Here is a 21,867-nt window from a genome sequence, read left to right as displayed (position 1 = left end):
CCACTGGAACTTTTCATTGCTACCAGACTCTCTCCTTTAAAATGCCCATTCCACACTTAGGTGGCTCAATCGGTTGAGCATCCGACTTCAACTCAGGTCAGGATGTCATAGTTTGTGGGTTCTAGCCTCGTGCTGGGCTCTGTGCTGACAGCTCAGAGCCTGGAGCCTGCTTCAGATTCTGTGTCTCCCTCTCTCTCTGCCCCTTCCCCGCTCTCTCGCGCGCTCTCTCTCTCTCTCTCTCAAAACTAAACATAACAAAATAATAAAAAATAAAAAAATAAAATGCTCATTCCAGCTCCTCCAGGCTGTCATAGACTGGGCTGTTCCATGAAAAAATGGGATCAAGTCACAATAAATTAACACTCATTCTTTAAAAAATGGTTTTGGGAAAGAGTAAGTTTTTTGAAACATTTTTATTTATTTTTGAGAGACAGAGCGTGAGCTGGGGAGGGGCAGAGAGAGAGGGAGACACAGAATCCGGAGCAGGCTCCAGGCTCTGAGCTGTCAGCACAGAGTCCGAAGTGGGGCTGAAACTCACCAACTATGACATCACGACCTGAGCCGAAGTCAGACTGTCAACTGACTGAGCCATCCAGGTGCCCCAGGAAAGAGTAGTTTTTAATGGCTGATTCTTCATGGAAGAATTTTAAGCATGTGACATCAAGATAAGGGCTTTTATAGATTTCCCTCATGACAAGTTCAAAGGAAAGAGAAAGCATGGACTGTACTGATATCTTGTTTTTGTTTGTTCATTTATTAACCTGTTTGGTTTAGTTTTTCCATTTCATAAAGACACAATCCAAAAGCAAGTAATCAAGAAGTCTGTTGCTCCTGGGATCTTTTCAATGCTGCTGGCCATACATCAGGTACTTCTTTTTTTTTTTTTTTTTTTTTAATAATTTATTTTGAGAGAAAGTGAGTGCATGAGTGGGGAAGTTGCAGAGAGAAAGGAGAGAGAGAATCTTAAGCAGCCTCTGTGCTGTCAGCACAGAGCCCAATGGGGGACTCAATTTCAAGAACCATGAGATCATGACCTGAGCTGAGATCAGGAGTCTGACTCTTAACCAACTGAGCCACCCAGGCCCCACATATTAGGTACTTCTTAAAGAGGCTACACTGTATTCATCTGCATATGCCCAGTGGCATTACTGTGCCTGCCACATATTAGGTACTTAATAAATGTTCATGAAATAAATCCATCCGGAGCGAGGGAGCCATGGACCTTCCACTTTCAGAGAAGCCTGCTCTGAATCAAACCCCAGAAAACTCCTGGAGCTTAAATTCCAAGTAAGATCAAATTATTACCATGGTCTGTAAGTTCCATACAAATTAAAAAACTATGTATCTCTTGAGTCATCCTTACAAAATAAGACATCTGCTGTGTAGCAAGACTATAATCTATATAAACTTTAAAAAACTTGCAGGAGTGCATTCAGTAAGAAATTCTGGTAATACTGATTTTACAGGAACCATATAAATCTATAGTCATTATTTTTTTTAGCCTTAAAAATAAATTCAGCTTTGAAAGAAATCCCATACTACCCTGCTAAACTCTACTTTGTCTGTATCTAGTGCTTTGTGTGGTTTGGTATAAAGGTTAACAGTGTGGACTCTCTTTTTTTTCCTGGATTAATAAACCTGGATCAACAGATGATTAACTGTGTGCCCTGGGGCAAAAAAGTAACCTAACTTTTCTGTGCCTTGGCATCTCATCTATTAGAAAGGAATAGTAGCAGTGTCTACCACATGGTGAGGATTATATATACAGAAACTGCTTAGAGTACTGCCTTGCATATAAAAAGTGTATATGCACCTTGAAGGTTTGCTGTTATTATCGCAATGATTAATCACAGAATATAAAGTTCATTTATGCCACTTAAAAAAATTTTTTTTAACATTTATTTATTTTTGAGAGACAGAGCAGTAGTGGGGGAAGGGCAGAGAGAGAGGGAGGGAGACACAGAATCGGAAGCAGGCTCCAGGCTCTGGGTTGTCAGCACAGAGCCCAACCCCAGGCTTGAACCCACGAACTGTGAAATCATTACCTAAGCTGAAGTCAGATGCTTAACTGACTGAGCCGCCCAAGTGCCCCTCATCTATGCCACTTTAATCCAGTGCTCTCGTTAGTAAATATTACAAGTAAAGGAATATCTCTGCATTCCAAATTTCTATTGGTAGAATGAATGGGGAAAAGCCTAAATATAAATAGTGAGAGAACAGTTTAAAAGACACAATTTAAGTGACTAAGAATTCTGTGTAAATACTTTTATTGGCATTGAAAAGATGTTTAGGTAAAAAAAAAAAAAATGGGGGACAGGTTAAATGGGACATAAAAAAAGAATTTCTTTTTTTATGAAAAGACAGTATAAATATGTGCTAATATATGCACAACCATAAAATAAAAAACCTGGAAGAATGAACGTTAAATTATTCACAACATTAATTCTATATGACAAGATTATGGATGAGTTCTTCTTGTTTTTGGAAATTTTATATTGTAATTCTAACTTAAAGTACAAATCATTCAAAAACCAAAAAAATAATAAAACATTGGGGTATGCTGTAGGCTTTCATAAAAAATAAGCCTTTTATTTTATTTTTTAGAGAGAGCAGGGGGAGAGGGCAAAGAGAGAAAGAGAAAGAGAGAAAGAATCTCAAGCAGGTTCCACACTGTCAGAGCAGAGACTGACATGGGGCTTGATCCCACAAACCATGAGATCACGACCTGAGCTGAGATCAAGAGTCAGATGCTTAACCAATTGAGTCACCCAGGCACCACAACAAAAAGCTTTTTAAAACGTTAATTGGCTAAACACAGATTAACCAAATCATTCACATACTTATATGCACTATGAAGAATAAGATTTTTTTTTAATTTTTTAAATGTTTTTTAAAATTTATTTTTGACGGAGAGAGAAACAGAGCGTAAGCAGGAGAAGGGCAGAGAGAGAGGGAGACACAGAATCCGAAGCAGGTTTTTTATTTATTTTTGACGGAGAGAGAGACAGAGCGTAAGCAGGAGAGGGGCAGAGAGAGAGGGAGACACAGAATCCGAAGCAGGCTCCAGGCTCTGAGCTGTCAGCACAGAGCCTGACGTGGGGCTCAAACTCAAGGACTGTGAGATCATGACCTGAGCCGAAGTCGGTCACTTAACCAACTGAGCCACCCAGACGCCCCATGAAGAATAACATTATTAACATGTTAATAATTAACTATTTGGAAAATAAACTCAAATGCTAAAAATGCTCCACAGGATGAAGTCAGTGATGCTTAGAACCTTAAAAGGAACTTTGGAACCATACAAAATATATAATCTCTATCAATGTGTGACACCTAGCAGAAAACATGTGCTATTTTCTAATTGATGGCTAACGAAGACCACTTTCTTTCTATACTTGCCATATTAATTTTAAATGATTAGGAAAGCAGGCTTCTCAGTGATGCTGATATAGGTTACAAGGTATGTTGTGTTTGGGAACATGTCAGGGGTGCTGTAGATATGTTCTGTACAATAAATCAGAGATACAACAAAATGCCAGATTAAAAACTTTTCACTTGAAGATTTTAAGATTTATATGAGTCCAAGATAGTCACCAACAACCATCTTTCTTTCAGAGAAAGATCTACTCTTTTTCAATTACACTCTCTAGCCAAGAATACTGGAGGGCTGATTCTAAACATAATTATAAAGTGCCATCTAGTGGATGTTTTCATAAGGTTTCTCTGCTTACACTTCAATGTTATGGAATAGTCGTTAGAAAAACTACTCTAGGTGGATAAAAGGCACAAACTTCCAGTTAAAAAATAAAGTCCTGGAATGTAATACACATACTGGTGGCTATGGTTAATACTAATGTATTGTATATCTGTAAAAAGTTACTAAGAGTAGATCTTAAGAGTCTCATCACACACACAAAAAACTTCTGTGTGGTGATGGAAGGTAACTATACTAAGTGTGGGGACCATTTCCCAGTATTTACAAATATCACATCCTGAAACCAATGTAATTAGTCAATCATATGTGAATAAAATTAAGTAGATAAATAGACAGCAAATCTGTATGAGGAAATAGCTATCCTTTACAGCATTTCCTTACCATTTCTGATCTGAGCTGTTGGACATCAGTTCATTTTTAAAAGACCACACTTGTTTGGTGTTGGGAAAACTGGACAGCTACATGTTAAAGAATGAAACCAGGGGCGCCTGGGTGGCGCAGTCGGTTAAGCGTCCGACTTCAGCCAGGTCACGATCTCGCGGTCCGTGAGTTCGAGCCCCGCGTCGGGCTCTGGGCGGATGGCTCGGAGCCTGGAGCCTGTTTCCGATTCTGTGTCTCCCTCTCTCTCTGCCCCTCCCCCGTTCATGCTCTGTCTCTCTCTGTCCCAAAAATAAATAAAAACGTTGAAAAAAAATTTAAAAAAAAAAAAAAAAAAAAGAATGAAACCAGGCTACTTGCTTACACTCTACATGAAAATAAACTCAAAATGGATTAAAGACCTAAATCTAAGACTCAAAACCGTAAAACTCCAGAGTTTTATGGCTATACTCTCATGCAAGGAAAACAGAAGCAAAAACAAACAATCGGGACTACATCAAAATAAAAAAAAAAAATCTGCCAAAATATTTCTGATAAGTGCTTAGTATTCAAAATACATAAAGAACTCATCCAACTAAACATAGAAAAAAAAGCGCACACCAATGCAATTAAAAAATAGGCAGAGGACCTGAACATTTTTCCAAAAAAGACACACAGACGGCCAACAGACACATGAAAAGATGCTCGATGTCACTAATCCTCAGGGAAATGCAAGTCAAAACCACAGTGAGATATCACCTCATACCAGTCAGAATGGCTAGTATCAAAAGGACAAGACGGGCACCTGCTAGCTCAGTGGGTTAGGCATCTGACTCTTGATCTCGGCTCAGATGTTGATCATGTGGTTTGTGAGATGGAGCCCCATGTCGAGCTCTGTGCTAACAGCACAGAGCCTACTTGGGATTCATTCTCTCTGTCTCTCTCTGTCTCTGTCTCTGTCTCTCTCCCCCCTCCTCTGCTTGTGCTTTTTCTCTCTCTCTCAAAATAAATAAACTTAAAAAAAAAAGACAAGAAATAATAATTGCTGGTGAAGATGTAGAAAAAAGGGAACCCCTGTGCACTATTGGTGGGAATGTAAATTGGAACAGCCACTGTAGCAAACAGTTTGGAGTTTCCTCAAAAAGTTAAAAATAGAACTACCATATAATCCAGTAACTCCACTTCTGGGTATTTGCCTGAAGAAAACAAAAACACTCATTTGAAAAGATACGCATATGCACCCCATGTTTTTTGCAGCATGATTTATAATAAGAAAGATATGGAAACAACACAAATGTCCACTGACAGATGAATAGATAAAAAAGTTATGGTACACACACGCGTACGCGTGAAGATCACTCAGCCATTAAAAAGGAAATTTTGCCATCTCTGACAGCCTGGATAGACCTAGAGGGTTTTATGCTAAGTAATAAAGTCAGACAAAGAAACACAAATACATATGACTTTACCTATATGTGGAATCTAAAAAACAAAGTGAACAAACAAAACAGAAACAGACTCATTAATACGAGAACAAACTGGTGGGTATCTGAGGGGAGGGGAGTAAAATAGGTGACGGGGATTAAGAGGTACAAACTTCCAGGGGCATCTGGGTGTCTAAGTTGGTTAAGTGTCCCAACTCTTGATTTCGGCTCAGGTCACGATCTCACAATTTGTGGGGTAGAGCATGTCAGGCTCTGTGCTGACCGCAGGGAGCCTGTTTGGGATTCTCTCCCTCTTCCCCTCCTCTGTTCCTGCTTGCTTGTTCTCTCTCTCTCTCTCTCAAAATAAACAAACATTTTTTAAAAAGAGGTACAAACTTCCAGTTATAAGTCATGGGGATAAAATAGTGCAACACAGGAAATACAGCCAATGATACTGTAATAACTTTCTATAGTGACAGATGGAAACTATCATGGTGAGCATTTCATAATGTATATAAATGTTTGCACAACTGAAACTATTATTTTATGTCAATTACACTTCATTTTAAGCTTTCAAAAAAAATACACCTCTGACTGATAACACTGATTTTGATTCTCAAGTTGAACCTCTGCCACCACCACAGAGAATAAGGAAGAGCCCAATTACCTCTTAAGTGGTCCAGGACCTACAAGGACAGCCTACACGAGTTAGAAAGGAAGTCCAATTTCACAAATGTGCTTTTATACTTCACTTCATTTGATAATCAAAGGTAAACATCATTATATTAGGACAGTAATTATTATTACCATTGCTCAATCCTATATGAAAACAAATTCACTGGCCTAAATAAGCTACATCTGATATCTGAAAATCAGTAGAGTTTCTAGCAAAACCTTCAAAGTAGCACCATGTTCCTGTAGGTCCAAGCTGCGAAGGACTTTTTTTTACCATTAGGGGTGGCAATAACACAAGTTATGACCAGTTAAAATGAAATTAATGAGAAGAATTCTTTAATGTGGAATAAATACATAAGGCAAAGCAGAAGGCTGTTATCCAACCAGATATAGTTTCAGTCTGTGATAATTCAGATAAAAGTGTAGGCCCAGACATACTCAGATGAAATCTACATCTACCTAAATCTTCCTAGATACAGACTCAATATTTTGCCTTCAGAAGCAGAGTCTATAAATATTTTTAAAAGCTTCTAATTATCTAGATATTTCCAGATTCCCACGTTGTAAGAAGAAATGATCAATTTATTTGGAGAGCATCCTACCCACTGACGAAATGAAAAGTTCTGACTTTGAAAAGAGTTGCCTGAAACCCAACATAATGGACTTTCTTAGGAAACTATGCATGTTTTACTGCTGTTCCTGGGTGTCGTATTTAATTTATAGGATAATATCTGTTTAAGGAGCTACTCTCCTAAAATGAAATGCTCCATTTTGTAGAATTGATAGGAATTGGAAATCTAGTCTTTGCAGGTCACTGTGTCCTCCAATTTACAGGTGAGGAAACCAAGACCCATAGGGATCAAAGGTTAGCTCAAGTTCACCAAACAAGTTAGTGGCAGAGGTAAGATCCAGGTTTCTTGACCACAAAATTAGAACCCTTTCCACTATCTGATACTACTTTTTTATTCTTCTCTAAGTAGAAATGGGATGCTTCCATTAAATTATTCTTAGATACTACAGCTGCATTTTTATTTTGAAATTTTAAACGTCTATGTGGGTAACTACTGCCCACATATGCATGAAAGACAAACAGAGGTGTTATTAAAGCTTTGAGTTTCTTCTAGATCATCAAAGAAAATCTAGTGGAATGGGGACAACGCAGCTTCTGTGGAGCAATTTACATCAGTGATTTTGAGAAGGGAACAGACCTAGCAGTTACTAAAGTGGAAACCGTTACTGTTCATGGACAGGGTAAAAGGAGCCATTTCTGCTTCCCACCAGTATTGTCCTTCAGCTTGCATTAGCTGAGGAGACACCATTTCCTCAACAAGTGCCGAAAAAGTGACGACCCATACGTAGAAGTTCACAGGTCAACCTTTAGTATTAAATAGAGAGGAAAAGTTCTGATTTCCCTCAGAACTGCCATCTTTTACTTCTCATCTCACAGAGTAAGTACAGATGCACCACATATTTAGCTCTGAATCAGTTCCCATTTCCAGGGTCTGAAACTTTTATCTGTGTCCTCCTGTCAAATTTGAGGCAAAGCACTTCTCCTTAATTTTTAAGCTATGGTTAAAAGTGTCCTTTTTGTAGTTGTTTTGGTATTTACTTCTTCCTACTCATCAGAACGTATTTCCGAAATGGTAAAAACACCCATAAGAGAAAGTCTGAAAACTTGGACTCAAATATCGAGTCAAAGCAGCAGCATGCCTTGACTAAATCATCTAACCTCTGAATCTCTGGTTCCCTCCATCTGTGCCTGGAGAGGGCCTTCCAGCTCTAAATTATTCTAAGCTATATTTCTTGAAACATTCTACAACAGATTTCAACACAACAGAACTTAGCAGGCCTGTTCCTAACACTACTTCTCCAGCAAAGGCTTTAATACAAGTCTGAGGGGCATAGTGATAGGACCAAATCTCAAAGGAGTTCTTTGTAGGTTTTAAGTGAATTGCTTTTGAGAAAGTCTCTGTAGACATCTTACTTTGGCTCCTCGTCTATACAAACTGCTGTGGGAGCCTAAGAAAAGCAGCTTTCAGACATGCAAGTGTACAGATTTGGTATTGCTGCCTCCAGGCTGCAACCGCTGCCAGGGGACGGGAGTGAGTCAAAGCAATTCTGCGCATCGCATGCCTCAATGTCTTCCCTCTACTTGGCAGCTATACACTAGGATCAGTCATCCAGCTAAATGTCAAGAGTCCCGAAGTCATTACTAGTGCAAAGGTTTCCAGTATGAAACTTCCACAATGATTTAGCTTTAAAATTGTTACAAAGGAGATCTTTTTATCTTATTATTATAAGCTTGGAATAATTTGAGAAAAATGAAAAAGGGTAGTGAGATAATGACTTAGGAATTACACAATGTGTGTATTTGAAAGAACATTCAGATGACACCTTCTCGGATCAAAGGCACTACTGGGAATTATTAAAAGAAAAGAATCAAGTAAAATCAACAGGCATACTTTTTAATACTACTTACAGTCTGAGAATTTTCAAAGATATTTACATAAAAATGCTTATTTTCAGGCTCCTCTAACACTTATTTCCAATTAAAAAAAATTTTTTTTAACGTTTTATTTATTTTTGAGACAGGGAGAGACAGAGCATGAACAGGGGAGGGTCAGAGAGAGAGAGACACAGAATCTGAAACAGGCTCCAGGCTCTGAGCTGTCAGCACAGAGCCCGATGCGGGGCTCGAACTCACGGACCGAGAGATCATGACCTGAGCCGAAGTCAGCCGCTTAACCGACTGAGCCACCCAGGCGCCCCATTATTTCCAATTTTTTAAGGCATTATAGATAGATTTACTTGCAGACTGCTTTCCCTTCAAAAATATATCATTATAGGTATTATTAATGGTTTTGGTCAAATTACATCATCTATAAATTTGAATGCATTTTTTCCCCAAAAGAAAAGAATGATGAACTTTACATTTTGGGGTCTGACCACTCTGAATTCATTTTGTTACTCCAACATAAATTAAATACTTGAGGACTCACTGAAGATAGTTGCTTTTTTACACAAAATGTTCTATGAGTCTTTCAGATGAGAAGAAACAACCAATAAAAAGAAAAGTTACATGTTTAGGAGAAATGTCTTTCTAACAAATAGGCTCCTTGAATTTAAGGAATTCTGCATGCAATATGCTATGCTAATGTCTGAAAGTTTAGATTAGACACACATTATCCTGAATAAGAGATATTTGTAAGGAAAACAAAATTTGACATGGGTCAAACGGTTAAAATAATCTATTCTTATCAAGAGCAATTTGTAAAAAGGAAAATATAAAGGAGACACATTTTGACCTTTATCAGTATTATTTTCATTCTCCAACAGCCTAATGAATTTTTAACTTTTGGCTATACTTTGAATTATGTGAGGAAACTATACAACTCAGTTAAAGAGGAAATGAATAATAGGATTCCTGTGGTTTGGAGAGGCAGCAGGTGGGATGGTAGGTGGGTACTGTAGCAAAAATCCTGACTTTTAAAATAATGTTGAATAAAACTTTATTAAAAACGGATTTTAAATGGCCGTTTTATCAGAAATGGACCTTTTAGACAGAGAATATGAAAACTCACTCTTACCCCAAGAAAAACTCTTCGTTCTAAGCAAACAAATCTCATTGTCTTGACATCTCCCACAAGCTTTTGCTACTATGCAAATCCTTGCACCATTTCTCCTATAAGGAAGGTTTTCTCTACCAACTTGTTCACTTTTCTGCCTCATCAAAATTCTGCTAAAAACTTTTTGAATGTGCCTGCGTCCCTTATTAAACACTTCTAACTTGATTTAGGAATACTCGTACTCATTTTGCACTCCTCTACTTTGTTCTTCATTCAAAATCACAGATTTATAGAGTTAGAACAAACTATAAAGATTATCTAATTTAACTCTCTCATTCAAAGAAGAGGAAATTGGAAGTCCAAATTAGGAAACTGGCTCAAAGTCGCAGAACTTGTTCAAGATAAAAGAGCTGAGGGGTGCCTGGGTGGCTGAGTCCATTAAGCTTCCAACTCTTGGTTTCGGCTCAGGTCATGATCTCTTCTTGGTTTGTGAGATCAAGCTAGGCCTCAGCCTCTGCACCAAAAGCAAGGAGCATGCTTGGTATTCTCTCTGTCTCTGTCTCTGTCTCTGTCTCTCTCTGCACCTCCCCTGCACTCTCTCTCTCTCAAAATAAATAAAACATAAATAAATAAAACATATATAAAATAAATACATAAATAAAATAAAACACTCTCAAACATAAAAAAAAAAAAAAGATTAAAGAGCTGACACCAGTACAAAGGTGTCCCTGTGTTAATTTTTCATTTTCATTCATCACTGAGAAAGTCTAAAAGGTAACATTTCTGAAGGCAACTGAAGTTTATTCATTTAACATTTTTAAAACACAGAGCAAATCACTGACACCCTTGACAAAATATAAAAATTTCATTTCATTAAAATTCATGTCATTAAAATGACCAACAGTCATTCACCATTCAACATAAATATACTGAGCACCCACTGCCTTGACAGGTACCTTGAAAAAAAAGGCCAAACAATATATGAGAACTAAGAAGGCATTCACACATATGAGAGAATTTGTCACAAGATCATAGTATTTTCCTGGAAAGGTTTAATTAACTGGTCACCCCAATTCCAACAGACTACAGTGCTTACTAAAAATACCATAGTCTACATTCTTCCTCTTTCCCAGCTGTCCTTTCATATCATCCCCAATTTCAACCTCTAAACAATTCACACCTTACACTTAGAGGATGCTAGCTTGAGAAATGGGTGACAACACAGCACAACACAGATACAAAAACACTGTAAACTATCCAAGAAGTTTCTACCTGATCTACAAAATATTCAATTATGCTTGAGAACTGCAGTCCTATTATCTTAGCTCTCCTTTAACTCAAAATACCATTTTTTATCATATGTCTGCATAAAGTAGCTAGAACCTTGCTATCAACAGGTCAAATTCTCCCAGTACTTACTTTTCAGATTGTGACTTTGGAATAAGAACAATCTTTCTTACGTAGCCAATGTTAAGAGTTATATAAGAATATATAAAATAATTAATACACTATTTTATACTTGGAGATCTAAGGTGAAGAGATCTTTACAGTCTCAAACAAATAACTCCAAGACATCTGCTCTCATTCTCAATTCAACATTCCAAACAAGAGACAATGTTTCGTCTGAAAGTCATCAAACAGGAGGTAGCATTTCCAACTCGCCAACTTAATAATGGGTTTTATTAATAGTCATAATTTGGTGTTTAGGACGTTCCCCAACCATATTAATCTTCTGTACCTATCAAGGATGAACAAGTCACAAGTAGCAACTTTGCAGACACATGATTTTCAAGAAAAGGATCTCAGAAGACAGAATCATAAAATTAACCTGGATTTGTAAGTGCAATAAAATGTATTCTTTAAGACACTGTTCCACTGTGAATATTTAGTTAATGCCAGAGACTTATCAACACTCTTTTTCTCAAAAAATATTTACAGCAACAGTATCTCAAGAAGACAATCAGTTTGCAGTCCTATATGGACCTAATAAAATGTGTGAATAGTTTTATACCACTGCACTCAATTTTACAGTTCCTAAAAGTGTTTTGGGACATCATTCTCCATATGCTTCTGGCTATGTCCATTTCATTCTTTGGACTGATTTTCTTTGGGAAACTAAAAGAGTTCATTGCTTTTCGCCAAACACCACACACACGGAAAATTACTTTTTTTTTTTTCATACTGTGAACAATATTGAGATGTATCCCTTGTCAGGCCAATCTTCAGATGACGATTCGTCTTCCTCTGAGGATCAAGGAAATAAGTTAAAAGAAATGGTAGGTATATTATCATTTACTCTTATTAGCAGTCTCAGTAGTGTTTAGACTCAAATCTCTCCAAATTGCAATGTAAGATTACACTACATGTAGATTTTAAGACTTCAAGTTACAGACAGAAGTTTTTATTACAGCAGCCAAAATCGAATCTGAATGCTTATTTTTATTTCTTTACACTACCCAAATCAAATAACTTTTGTTGGGCAACAGCAGACATTCAGCTGAGTCAATGAACATATTTCAGACAGCTGCTTCCTATTTGTGAACCTAAAACTATTTTTGCTTTAAGAAAATGCAGGTTATACGAAGAGAAATAAGAATCAGGATTCAAACAAACAAACAAACAAAAAAAAAAACCCCAAAAAACAAAAAAAACCTCCCAGAAGCCCTCACTTTTTATTTTTAGCACAGTTCGAGGATAAAATAGTAACTTAAAATACATATAATATAATCTCATTTAGCCAAAACAAAACTAATAGATGTTCCTCAACCACATTTTGGGCAATTAGCATAAAGTAACAAATTATAAAAACAAGCTAACATCAATTTAACAAAAACTCTCAGATGGGGCGCCTGGGTGGCTCAGTCGGTTGAGCATTTAACTTCGGCTCAGGTCATGAACTCACGTTTCATGAGTACGAGCCCTGAGTCGGGCTCTGTGCTGACAGCTCGGAGCCTGGAGCCTGCTTCAGATTCTGTGTCTCCATCTCCCTCTGCCCCTCCCCTGCTCACACTCTGTCTCTCTCTTTCTCAAAAATAAAAATTAAAAAAAAATTAATAAAATAAAATAACCTCTCGGAAAATGTTAGGCAGAAGGCAGAAAGACTGTTGGTGTTGACAGTGGGCAATTCATTGGCTGTCAGTACCTACAATTCTTCAAATCTCCAACCTCATCCACATAGTATATCTTAAACCATAAAACAGTTATTAATCACTAGAGTGATGACTCCAAGATCATCCTCTCATTAAAAAATAAACTTCCACTCAGGGCACCTTGGTGGCTCAGCCAGTTAAAAGCGTCTGAGCCTTCGTTTTGGCTCAGATCATGATCTCAGTTACTGAGTTCAAGCCTCGCACTGGACTCTGCACTGACAGCACGGAGTCTGCTTTGGATTCTCTCTCTCCCCCTCTCTCTGCCCCTCCTGTGCTCTCTCTCTCTCTCCCTCTCTCTCTCTCAAAATAAATAAACTTTAAAGAAAAAATAAACTTCAGTCTACTATTAACAAGAAATTCAGTTGTGTACTAACATTTCTGCAATGATCTACAGATATTAAAAATTTTCTAGTTAACTTTCATTGCAAACAAATTAACCACAATTCTTTTTCTAAATATTCCAGTTTATCCTATAATTTTTATTCTAGGAAAGTGGGACATTGATTTCATTTCTTGTAGACTAAAATTACTATTTGGTAGGAAATATAATCTCTTGCTATTTGTTCTTCATTGGTATAAAACATAATATGGACCCAAGTTTTGTCAACTGACATTTTTCTCTAAATTATCAGAGTAGAGGGGCGCCTGGGTGGCTCAGTCGGTTAAGCGTCCGACTTCAGCTCAGGTCATGATCTCACAGCTCGTGAGTTCAAGCCCCACGTTGGGCTCTGTGCTGACAGCTCAGAGGCTGAAGCCTGCTCCAGATTCTGTGTGTGTCTCTCTCTGCCCCTCTCCCACTTACACTCTGTCTCTTTCACTCTCTCTCTCAAAATAAACATTAAAAAAATTATTTTAATAAAAATTAAAAAAAATCAGGGCGCCTGGGTGGCTCAGTCGGTTAAGCATCAGACTTTGGCTCAGGTCATGATCTCACAGTCTGTGAGTTCGAGCCCCATGTGGGGCTCTGGGCTGATGGCTTGGAGCCTGGAGCCTGCTTTGGATTCTGTATCTCCCTCTTTCTCTGCCCCTCCCCTGCTCACACTGTCTCTCTCTCTCTCAAAAATAAACATTAAAAAAAATAAGAATAAAACAAAATAAAATAAAGTGAAATAAATTATCAGGAAAGAGAATTTTCCTACAGGCTGTGAGAGAGACATAGCTGAGCCAAATATATAATAATATCTGTATCAAACTCAAACTCCAGTGTATTGACATACAATTATGTATATAAGAATATGCATGAATAGAGTCCTAATTTGGATCCATCTAATAATTCCAAATAAAGGATAAAAATCAAATCAGGGATAAAACATTCATCTGTTCTCTATTTCCATGCTTCGTGAGCCAGAGCAAAGAGTATTAGTGGCCGGATAGGCCTGGCCATGGATTTTTACCACTACTTGCTGTCTAATTCAAGGGCATCTGTTCATTCATCTATAAAAGGAGGCTAGTACCTACTTCCTAGGATGGAAGAATAGACACAGATAATACGGGAAACCCCTTCAGAGTGCCTCACACATGCTGTAAATAAAATATATTTTACATATACTTAGTAAATATTTAAAAAAAAAAACCATAAATGAATGTATTTTCTTCCTTCTTTAAGTCCTTTGGTACCACCTCACCCCCAAGAGATGATTACAGTAGCTTCTACATGATAATCCCCATTTCCAAACTAATCTCTATCAGTAGATTTAAACACAATCATGCTTTCAGCCTCTCACTCTCTGGATCCAGACTCTTCAATGGCACTTCATAGTCTACTCTCAGAATGTAATTGTTTAGGTGGGCACTGACATCTTTTTTGCCCCCTCCCTGCCTCTCCTCACTCTCTCTCTTCAGCACAGACACACACAAAGACACACATACACACAGAGACACATGCAAAATCTGGCTCCAAACTTCCTTTGCCTTCTCTATGTCCTGTAAGATGCATTCAGGGCCCAGCTACTGGCATTTGGGTACTTCTTTGCATCTCATTGCTTGCCCAGAGCACCTTATTTAAAATGCTCTTTCTGGGGCGCCTGGGTGGCGCAGTCGGTTAAGCGTCTGACTTCAGCCAGGTCACGATCTCGCGGTCCGTGAGTTCGAGCCCCGCGTCGGGCTCTGGGCTGATGGCTCAGAGCCTGGAGCCTGTTTCCGATTCTGTGTCTCCCTCTCTCTCTGCCCCTCGCCCGTTCATGCTCTGTCTCTCTCTGTCCCAAAAATAAATAAACGTTGAAAAAAAAAATTTTTTTTTAATAAATAAATAAATAAAATGCTTTTTCTCTCTCCCTTTCCATGATCCTGGGCAGAATAATACCTACTTCCTCCAAATTTCTTAATTTCCTACAGCATGAACCATAACTTTCTAGTGACCCTCTTCTATTAGTGTCTCAAATGATTGTAGTAAATCCATGACTCTTGAGCTCTTAATGTTTTAACCTCCACTCCAGACACTTCCACATCATCATCAATCATCAGTAACCTGTTAATTATAGACAATTAGTCTTCAATATAAAGTCTACTGAAAATCAGATTTAAATCCTATAACTGGTCCACAGTTCATCCTCCCTGTAACTATAAACTCTCACTAAAAATGAGGGGGTGAGAAAGGGTGGGTATCCCTTATTGGTCTTTGAAGTTCCAGAAAAATGTACAGGAATAAATAGGAGAAAACAATCCATCACGATTTCACCATCCTTACTAACAACTAAGAGAAAAGAGCCAGAACCCTTTAATGAAAAGGGTCTTTGAGATCATTTAAATGCAAATAATTACCAACAAATCAACAAAATCTCTGGCACAGTTTTAGAAGTTTGAAGCAAAAAGAAACGTACTCAAATCGATCCTTGAGTAAGCTCCAGTAAGAGAAGAAAGGCGTCTTCATGAGCTTTAATCCGGCGAGAACAGCTGACTGGGAGGGAGACTCCATTTAGCGAAAATCAGACCCACCCCTCCTGAATGTGGAGATTTACCTCTCTGACTCAAGAGGTCCCAAGCACCACCTTCCCTAGGTCCCTAGTGGTTCTTAGTAATTGGCAGGTTATTAATTGATGAACACACAATACAGGGCAGCTTGAGACTCACAGAAGTAACACTGCCATCTGACCAGTGTTAAGGGTTAAGTAACAGCAAATAACTATAAATGGATGAAAAGAGCAGCCAAGATTCCTCTAAGCTCAAAACAAACCTTAACCTAAGGGCAATGATGCCATCATTCAAGTGAGACAAGGTGCTTGGCTAGCACAGGGAAAGGGAGTGAAGTGTCCACTGGCTAAGCACAAAAGAAACACAGATTTTGAGTAAGATTTGGTGGGACAAATACACACAAAAGAAAACCACATTTAGTGATCTTTAACAACACTATGATGTCAGGTGAGCTTCCCAGAGGAGTCCTGATTCCTCAAGGCAAGAAGAAACAAAAAAAGTGCAGGTGCTCCACTTCCTTCTCCACTATTTTTACAAAAAAAACTTGGTGATTTATTTTTCGGGTTTAATAAAACCTAGTAAAAGCCCTTTAGAAATGTGAATTTTGCAACTAAGAAAACGAATGGTAATATACTGGGAAATTAACTTCGGGAAAACAGACCACCTCTGCTTCCTCAAAATTACAGACCCATCTGAACATTTCACTGTTTTGTTAGCCAGATATAAACTACCAGGCAAAATGAATATTGTTATTCCAGCAACACCTACATTTGAGTGAAGTTATTCAAACTATTTTTAAAGTTGTTATTTTGTATAATTACATGTTTAATTACACAAAGCCCAACTTTGAGCTTACTTTTACATGAATTACTAACTTTGCTGTATAACAGATAAAACACAACAGTAAAACTTAAATATTTAGTTTAAAGTTTATTCTTAATGCAGCATCTAAAAATGCCTCTTTCAAGTTAAGCCCATTCAATGCAAAATCTGTAATAAATGTACTTCCTAGCTTCTGAAGGGAAATTTTATATCAGATGTTTATATGTATTTATACACTTTTTACTGTACTAAAGGACAATCCATTATTAACACAATAGTGTATTATTAGTATTTGCTGGAACTTAATTATTAGAGAATATACAGTTCTTTTTCAAGTGATATTAAAGTAAAACAAGAATACTGAATGAGTACTGTAGGTTTCCTGAAGCAGTTTCAAGCCTGTCTAAATTAATAAAATACTAAGTGAATTAGTATTACAAAAGAGACTTTTATAACTGATTGTTTAAAATATTAATGTGAATACTTAATAGGTCAAACCTTTTACATTAATCAAAGACACAATTTAAGACTAGTTTAGAATGAGTATTCTCCTATCAGTAAAGTCTTCACGTCAGGTAATTTCTCCCATTTTTCCCTTATAAGCATAAAAGGATGTTTCCTTGCATTCCTGAGGAACAAAACATAATCTGTTCCTCTAGAGATAGGATGGTATTAACTGCTTCTTTTGAGAATAGGACATCTGGCATAATATGTTTTTGTAGAGTTTTGTCAAGTAAGCAGTTAGGAGGGATGAATTATCACAGATAGTCTGGCTTCTTATTTTTCATGGCTGGAGAGCCCAGTAAATCTCGAATCTTTTATGTGTATGGAGGCTGGAGGCAGGCGGTTAACCACTGGGCTCTCAGTAATAAGTAATTTAACATTAAAAAAAAAAACACCCTACAAAGATTTTCTAAATTCCAAATCTGATTTCTAATTATGTTAATGCTGTTAAAAGTAAATCCTTCATTAAAGAAGTTTTCCTCCTTTTTCCTTTTTTTTTTTTTTTTTTTTTTTGGTTAGATAGACAATTCTTCTCTGGCCTATTCTCTTCTTAAAATTTGCCAGAATTATGCGGGATTTTTCACAAAGCAGATTCATGACATTGTGGAAGTATTACATTATTTTGTGTTCCTGAATAAAAGTCAGAAGGAACCTGCTTAATTTTAGTTCATAGTCAAACACACAGGTCCAAGACCAGAACCCTCAGGAGGGACTGGGCAATGTTTACTTACAATTTATAGAAAGCAAAGACAGAATTTGTGCCCTTCTCCATGTAGTCTGCTCTCTGGTGCCCCTGGCCTTTGATCCATGGAGTTCAGAGGCAGTCACAAAATGAAATCTGGACAAGTAATACATTTAGAGTCCCTGCAAGAGCTATGGGAAGTCCGAGTGAAAGTAGTGAGGGGATGAGTTCAGGCCCTCACTTGCCATCTATGGGAAGTTGGGACATCCCTAGCAGAGAAGCCACAGGAGAAAGGAATGGACAATGCTTCTGCTAGCACCAGATGAATACACACTCACTGCCTCCAAGGAAAGGCCCAACAGTAAAAATCAACACTGACTCAAAAATGGTAACTGAACTATATGAGAAAAGACATGGGGTTAAGTTGTACAGCAAATAACAAAGGGTAGGACAAACTGCCCTGGACACAGTTTGGGGGTTGAAGGAAGGGGAGGAAGAGTAAGAGTGTGCAAAAGTCTAGGTTGTACACTGAACAATGCCTGGGCAGCCTGGTGAATGAACCTGGGAAGTCAAAGGCATTCAATATACTTTTACAAAGAATGATAAATGTAGTCTTTCTTTAGAACAAATCAACCCTAAATAACAAAGAGAGGAAAGGAAAGTTCGACATATGCCCCACCTGCTGTGGTTATGGGAGACAATAACTGCCAGGTTGCTGTGACATAGTCATGGGCCTAAAGCCCAGTAAGGTAGATGGATTCAGGCTTTGGTAGTAGTGCCTAGACATCCAGAGAGAAACTAATTTCCATTTCAATTGAAGAGAGAATACAAAATGCTGGAGTCAAAAGGAATCTTACAGATCACTGGTCTACCATTCTCATTTTTCCAAAAAACCAGAGTGAAACTCAAGGAAAAACAACTACTTATGGTCTAGAAAGGCTACCCAAGGGCAGAACTGTTTTCAGTATGCATGATTTTTGCCCACTGCTTTTGGGGAAATTATTATTGCTAAGCAAGGAAATGGCATTTCAGTGCTTTTCAGGCATTTACACCATTCCTTTCTTCATTCAATAAATATTTAATGAATAATAAACACTAGGCACTTGGCTAGATCCTGGTACACTCCTGGAAAACCTCAGAAAATGAATGTGGCTGATAGAGCAACCAGTCTGACAACAGGCAAAATATGGAACTCAACCAACTAAAATTACAGACCACTAAGTGCAAAGTATAAGGTTGGAAGAACTATAATATGAAAACAGGAATGGAGTGGAGAAGTATAATCAGATACCAAAAGAACCACTGGCTGAGAAAAACAGAAGTGGATGAGGGACAGAAAAGGGGAAAGAGTGGCCAATAGAAGTAGAGCCAAGTCCCTGAGCTTTGGGGACTTTTGCAATGCAGAACCAAACAGGTTAAGTCACTGCAGCTTGCATACAGTCTCTGTGGGTTACTCTTTCTCTATCTCAACTCGAATTAAGGAAAAAAGAAATCAGTAAAAGATGTGTACGTTTATTTCTCTGCCCCAACTGTCTTCAGAAGTCAAGAACAGCTAACAATTTTCACTTAACGTAAGAGAACACAACACTATTATGATGTGGTTTTCTTGGGAGAATTACTTAGCTAGCAAACACACCCAGCTATTTCAGGGTGTCTGATTCAAGTGGGTTTGAGAGAAGGTACAAGTGGAAAACTGTGACAAATAAAAGCAGCTGCCACGAAGGATAAAACTAATTAAGAAGGGAGGCTGGTGCCTGGGTGGCTCAGTCAGTTGAGCATACGACTCTTGATTGTGGCTCAGGTCATCATCTCACAGTTTGTGAGATTTGAGTCCCATGTTGGCTCCATGCAGACAGCACAGAGCCTTCTCTCTCTCCCTCTCTCTCTGTCCCTCCCCTACTCACATGCACTCTCTCTCTTACCCTCTCAAAATAAATAAATAAAAACAAAAAAATAGGGGCGCCTGGGTGGCGCAGTCGGTTAAGCGTCCGACTTCAGCCAGGTCACGATCTCGCAGTCCGTGAGTTCAAGCCCCGCGTCACGCTCTGGGCTGATGGCTCAGAGCCTGGAGCCTGTTTCCGATTCTGTGTCTCCCTCTCTCTCTCTGCCCCTCCCCCGTTCATGCTCGGTCTCTCTCTGTCCCAAAAATAAATAAACGTTGAAAAAAAAATTAAAAAAAAATAAATAAATAAAAAATAAAATAAAAATAAAAAATAAAATGACCATCAAAAGAAAGTGGATAAATTGTATTATTTTCTGACAATGAAATACAACTGTGATCATAAGTGAATTACAAGTATAAGCAAGGAGGACTCAAACATGATGCTGGGCGGCAAAAATACATGTTCCATCAGAAAACAGGATATTGTATTACTGATATAAAATTCAAAAACAAGGAAAACAATGTAGGGGATACGTAAATATGTGAAATAACTGTAAGGAAAAACAAGGAAGTAATAAAGTCAACATTCAGGACTGGGAGGGCAGAGGGAGGGGCGTGATCTTAAAGAGAAGTAATGGAATCCATCCAGGCCAGGAGCAGCTCTGTCTCCTAAGTTGGTAGTAGGTAGTACTCAGCTATTCAGGTTAATGTTATTGTCTGTATCTTCTCCCAATGTTATAAATATTCCCTGTATATATAGCATTTCTGAATACTATGGGGTTGCTTCTATTTTTTAAAAGTTCTCAGAAATAACGCTATATTTAAGAAACTATTTTAGGGGCGCCTGGGTGGCTCAGTCGGTTGAGCGTCCGACTTTGGCTCAGGTCACGATCTCGCGGTCCGTGAGTTCGAGCCCCGCGTCAGGCTCTGGGCTGATGGATCAGAGCCTGGAGCCCACTTCCGATTCTGTGTCTCCCTCTCTCTCTGCCCCTCCCCGTTCATGCTCTGTCTTTCTCTGTCTCAAAAATAAACAAAAACATTAAAAAAAATTTTTTTTAAATAAAAAAAAGAAACTATTTTAAAGATGCTTTTTAAGTGTAAGTAACAAGAACCTAACATGCATTCAAGAATTTATAAAATTATTTAATTCACACAATAGCTCTGAGGTAAATATTTTCATCCTTAGCTTACATATGAGGAAACTGGTATTCAGAGTTATGAAAACTGCCCAACATTACACAGCTAGTATTCAAACCATATCCAGTTCTGAAAATCATGGTGTGTCTGTAGGTAAGACTGTCTAAAATATATGGGCAAAAATTAAATTTTAATACAAAAACAACTTATTATAAGGGTTTACTGTTTTATTTCATCTTCATGTTTAAAATGCATCCCTAGGGGCGCCTGGGTGGCGCAGTCGGTTAAGCGTCCGACTTCAGCCAGGTCACGATCTCGCGGTCCAGGAGTTCGAGCCCCGCGTCAGGCTCTGGGCTGATGGCTCAGAGCCTGGAGCCTGTTTCCGATTCTGTGTCTCCCTCTCTCTCTGCCCCTCCCCCGTTCATGCTCTGTCTCTCTCTGTCCCAAAAATAAATAGAAACGTTGAATAAGGAAAAAAAAATAAAAATTAAAAAAAAAATAAAATGCATCCCTGGAAGTGCCTAGGGTGGCTCAGTCGATTAAGGCTCCGATTCTTGATTTCGGCTCAGGTCATGATCCCAGGGTTGTGGGACTAAGCCCCGCATCAGGTTCCACACTGAGCGTGGAGCCTGCTTAAGATTTTCTCTGTCTCCCCCTCTGCCCCTCTCCCTTACTCACACTCTCTCTCTCTCAAAATAAAAAATAAATAAAAATAAAAATAAAAAATTAAATGCATCCCTAGATTACATTCTAATGGCATGTAGTCATTTTATGTCATAGGGTACCTCTTTATTATCTCATAGTCACAATTTACCCTTAAACTCTATAAATTCTAAAACTGGCAACAGATACCACTTATGTTTATGGGAAGTCTCAACTAGGCTGTACTTCTTTTCATAACTTGAATTTCTCTAAGAAGTTGAAGGCAAGTCAGCTGTTGGTAGGCTATAGCTTAGCACTCTTTATTTTGCTACCCTCCCATCAGGAATTCACTCACAGGCAATCCAACAGGCTGGCCAAGCCTCACAGAAATTACTCACTTCC

At 38.2% G+C, this 21,867-nt stretch overlaps 1 protein-coding gene across 6 annotated transcripts in view; it reads right to left on the bottom strand.

The window, feature by feature from the left end:
* BBX (BBX high mobility group box domain containing) overlaps positions 1 to 21,867 on the bottom strand; it is a 285,252-nt gene that overhangs the window by 131,629 nt on the left and 131,756 nt on the right. The window lies entirely within an intron of this gene.

This window comes from Herpailurus yagouaroundi, unplaced genomic scaffold (genome assembly GCF_014898765.1).
Source record: "Herpailurus yagouaroundi ecotype Mexico unplaced genomic scaffold, PumYag 162, whole genome shotgun sequence".
Lineage (NCBI taxonomy): Eukaryota > Metazoa > Chordata > Mammalia > Carnivora > Felidae > Herpailurus > Herpailurus yagouaroundi.
This window is presented reverse-complemented; position numbering and strand designations above follow the sequence as displayed.